At 32.3% G+C, this 5,266-nt stretch overlaps 1 pseudogene; it reads right to left on the bottom strand.

Moving 5' to 3' along the window:
* Positions 1–1,927: 1,927 nt before the first annotated feature.
* Positions 1,928–4,756, bottom strand: LOC108460126 (FH protein interacting protein FIP2-like; annotated as a pseudogene).
* Between the last annotated feature and the right edge of the window lie 510 nt (positions 4,757–5,266).

Raw genomic sequence — 5,266 nt, 5'->3', positions numbered from 1 at the left:
ACCTTATTTGAATAAATCAAATGGGTAGCTCTAATTCTGATTATTCTCCTCAATTAGTTCACTTGAAGATAGAGAATTAACACAAAACTAATCAAGTAACTACCTTGCTAAGATTTTCTTAACAAACTACAAAAATTGGAGAGGCACTCTCGCTTTTCTTGAAGTTTTCTCTTCCCTCCTGAATGATAACCATTCTTTTTGTGTTGCTCCAACAGCTGGCTGTAACCATGAAATTGGGTGGGAGATTCGTGAAGCCAAGAGATTGACACATCACTTACTAACCCACCATATATGCTCAATTTAAATACGCCTTTCAAACCATCAAATGTAACCTTTAAAATTTGGATTTAATAACTCTAATTCTCCGATCTCCACTTATAATCGGCTCCATCTGATTATATAATAGCATGATTAAATTGCCAATTACTCTTCCATCTGTTCTTTCCAATTTTCTCAATTTAAGATACATTCACTTCACTTAGGCCACAAGGACAACCGGCCAACTTTGCATGAAAGGGAGTAATTTGGCAACAAACCTTCCTGTGTTTTTTTGGCAACAGTTTGGTGGACTTCACCACCACCATTCTATTTCTTTTCCAAAAATGTTTATTTTCCAGTAAAATGTTTTCCGGAAAATGATTTACGGAAAATGAGTTACTTTTCTGAAAATGATTTACTTTTCTGGTGTTTGGATAAATGTGTGTACAATATATTCTGTTGTTTGACAGATTTCCTAAAAATATTTTCTGGAAAAGCTATTTTTACATATATTAGTTAATAAATTTATATTTTAAATTGTTTTTACATATATTGCAATGATTTTTTATAAATAAATAAATCAAATTAAATATATAATAATACTTAATTATTAGCGAGAATATTAACATAAATTGAAATCAACCAAAGTTTAGACAATAACACAATTGGTGAGTAAAATGCTAAATTATTTAAAACATATAAAAAAAAACAGAACTGGTTCAACTATTACCACCCTACAATGAAAAATGGGTCAAAAGTGGAACAATATATTAAACAAATTACATACATATATAAATATATATATAGTTCAAATTAACTACGACAAGAGAAGCTATTGTATCAATGGACTTCAATTTTTTTTTCTTATTGTCCTTTTCTTGTATCTGTATAAACCCCTTGAAGAAGAACTAGCAATGGAGGCCTCATGAATGGCAGTCAAAATTTGGTATATATAAATGGGGAAGACGATGTAAGCGAGGGAAAAGGGAGCTAATCAAGTGCTGCTTTTTTTTTTTACGAGCAGATATTGGCTTTGGCAATAATAGGCTATTGAAAGAGTAAAATGACTGACGATATTTCAAAAGAGTTTGATAGAAAGAAAATAACAAGTTATTTTGTTTTAGCTACTACTAGTTCCTAATTCCCTTGTTAGCAAAAATTTCACAAGTCTTATACACGATTCACTACTTACGTAACTATATGCCACTTTTAGCTAGCTGCCAATGACCGACTAAAAGCAAGATGTTCATAATATAGAATGCAGAAATGGGCTAGGGCTGCAACACACACACACACAAAGAAAGTTTATTCCAGTTCACTACTAAAGCAATTTTTAAGTATAAGAGCAATCATTTTCAACTTCCATAAAAGTGGATATTCCAAAAGCTAGAAAGAAAACCCATAAATAAGGTCTAACAAAAAAAGAAAACCAAAGATTCAAGGGTGATAATGATGATTATGATGGAGAACAAAGCAAACCCACCTGATCCTTATAAAGATTATCGTTGAATATGTCTTCAAGAGACCATTGAAACACAATATCAATGAAACCCATATCTTTTCTAAGATATTAAGAAACACCTAACATGTTTATTTCATCATACTTTGAACAACAATAAACAACCATAAGGCAGTATATTAACTTAGCAGATCCTTCGACAGCCAGAAATTTCATCAAAATTCCATCACTCATACCAGCATAAAGATCCAACAAAACAACCAAAGAAGAAAATGTAAAGAACTCGCTACCATTTATTTAATTAAGTAAATAACATATGCAATTGTTGCATTTTTAGCAAGTTTAAAACATTTTTAAACAAGGAAATTGCACACTAAAAAAACTTCATATACTTATCGTATCACGAAGATTAACATGTCGTAAATAAGCCCTTTGGAGGTTTGCACCCTTCAAATTTGCATTGCTTAATTTCGCACCCTGAAGACCATGTTCATCACAATGAACTTAATCACACTAAACATGTTGGGTCAAAACAATTCATTCGAATGTTTATCAATAATATCGAGCTTGCTAGAATTATCAGGATAAGTTATCGCACATATCAAATTAAGTTATAGAACCCTAGTATTTTCTGTTTGGGTGCCTAATGATAACTTCACATAAATAAAATGATACATGTGATAAAGCAATTGACTTGTAAACGCCATGCTTAAGGGTCCCTTACCTTCAAATTGGCTCCTTCAAGATTAGCTCCCTCTAAGTTGGCATCAGTAAGATCAGCACTCTAAAAGTCCAGAGATTAAGCATATTAATAGTTTACAATAACACAACTAACACACTAAGCATGTAATTTTAATTTTAATCATTCAACCGAACCATTATAGCTCAAACAATCACGAATCTGAAAATATTATTCCAACAAGCTTCAGGAATTTATAATAACCTAAGATCTTGTAATTTCCTACTTTATATATGCACATTCTATTCAATTCAATGAACCACCTTTGCTTTTTTATTTTAATTTGGTGAATCACCTGTAAGTGTGCAAAATGAAGATCAGCCCCACAGAAGCTACAATCTATCAAAGAAGCATCTGCAACAATGTAATTGATGATGATACATCAATATTTAAACCTTAACAATAAATAGTAACAACATTTAGGTCTGAATGTCCGCTATGGATATGTTCAATTTTTCTGTTTCAGGAGTTCCATGTATTTGAAGAGTCTTTATAAGAATGTATCTCTATATCTATATCCAGACATGCATCTAACATAGGTATTGGACTTCGGTACTTCAAGAATATAGACATTTAGTAAGAAATCTACTAACTATAGAAAGATGGCAAGTATTTGCCTTGAAGATTTGCACTCTGAAGATTCGCCCCAGCTAGTAAAGCCCCACGAAGATTTGCCCCGGTAAATTCACACCTTCCCTAGGCAAAAAAAAAAAAAACCGTTGCAAACAAAGTTCACAAGAAAATGCACTCTCCAAAACGGATAAATAATTCTGAGGATCTTACTCGCGCAAAGTTGCATTGTGAAAATTCGAACCCACAGCATCCACATGCTGTTACAAAACAAAAGAGGTTTATTATAAGTATGGGCTTAAATTTAATTAAAGCATTGACAGTTAATCACATACTTCACTTAAGAATCAGACATACCCAAAATTTTGCACACTGAAGATTTGTACGTGAGAAAAATACATTTTTGAGACAGGCAAAGCTGAAATCCACAAATGAAAGATCCTGCACAAATAAAGAGGGAAAAAGGAAATGATGAATCCAAAGTGCAATAACAAGCGGCATTACATTACTTCTGCTTCTTCATTAGACTTGAAGTTGAACCACAAGGGATAAAATGATAATAAAGAGAGACATCAAACATTCGGATTAAAACTGAAACACACACACACATTCAACAATCTAAAAGAAAATGCCATAAATAACCACCATCATCATGGATCAACGAAAATGAGAAAACTAGTATTACAGCCAAAAGGCATACACAAAAGCTACAAACAGAAGATCAATGAGACCGAGTCTCGCTTCCTGCGAACAAGGATTCTACTTCTCGAAAATAAGAGTTTCCCACAAGATTTTGTCAAAAATTTGGGATCAGAAATTATTTACCAATTTAGAAAGATCAAGGCCAGAAAGGTTAACTCCTCAAAATTTAACTCTTTCTGACTGTATGCACTTGATGATATCTGTACACGTCAGTTCTGCTGGAGACTTTTCATCTTCCTTCCTCTTATTAAGAACAGAATTGATTCCTTCTATTAATCCCTGAATCATATCACATAATACTGTCACTGAACAAAATTTCAAGAGATCATACCATGGGCTGCAAATAACAATCACCTAAAACTGTTGTAACAATCGAGATCCAAGCATTTCATACGATGTCGTTAGTAGGAAGGAAGATCGCTCTATAAACAGTAGCACTGGCGCCATAACCAACCTCTTCTAGAAGCTTGTAATCACTGGGATTCGCTGAGTAACTCGGACTTCCTCCCATTCTCCGCAAAACCTAAAGCCTTAAACCGCCTTTTGGAAAAAGAACCAAATCACTAGCAGTCGAGTAATCGACGTTGAACACCGGCGGCAGAGTAATTAATGTAAAAGAATCGTAGTGAAAATCAAAAACGCGGCAATGAAGACTAGAAATGGATAGGGCTTTTTTCTTTTTGTCAATGAAACTACTGCTGATTGTTTTTGATACAGAGATGAATTCTGGGTCGGGGACGCAATGAAGGGAAGGGGAAGGGGAAGGAGAAGGAGAAGGAGAAAGCGTTTCAAGATGCTGGGATGTGAAGAGGAAAAACTTTGGAAAATGTCTTACCGAATTAGAAACGGTAAGACATTTTCCCCAAAAAAACACTTCCTTTTCCCGTGTTATGTAAAATATTTTACAGTGGAAAATCATTTCTAACCAAACAAACAACAGAAAATGCTGAAAAGCTTTTACAGCTATACAAACGGAGCCTAATTTTCATTTTATTTTCTTAATGGTTTTCTTTGCATTATGAGCAGCTAAATTTTCCTTCTGGCTTTGGACTGATAATTAATCTAATGAAACTGTATGTATATCCTTCATTTTGTTATATATCTTAAAATTAAATACAAAAATGTGATTAGACTATTTGATAAACATAATTTTAAAAATTTTAAAAATAAAATATTTATAGGATGATGTTAAAAGAAATAAAATAAAAGAACTAAAAAATTTCTACATTAACATCATTATCTGTTTATCATTTTCACATTTTATTAAAAAATTTATTTATTTATTATGAATTATCATTAAAAATTTAGATCTTTCAAAATATTAATTTTCAGATTACTTGTTTTCAATGGATTAGAAACAAAGCCTTCCACTTACTTTCCTCTTCATTTATCCCTTCTCTGTTTTTCTTCATCTAGTTGCCGTTTGCAATATGTTTAAAAATTTAGAGTCGAATTTAAAAATAAAATGATAGTTTAAGACTAATATTGATATAGTTTAAAACTTAAATCACATGTTAGTTTTTGCTGTTTCTTGTTCC

The sequence above is a fragment of the Gossypium arboreum genome, chromosome 7 (genome assembly GCF_025698485.1).
Source record: "Gossypium arboreum isolate Shixiya-1 chromosome 7, ASM2569848v2, whole genome shotgun sequence".
Taxonomy (NCBI): domain Eukaryota; kingdom Viridiplantae; phylum Streptophyta; class Magnoliopsida; order Malvales; family Malvaceae; genus Gossypium; species Gossypium arboreum.
Note: the sequence above shows the minus strand (reverse complement) of the source record. Positions and strands in the feature narration are given on the sequence as shown.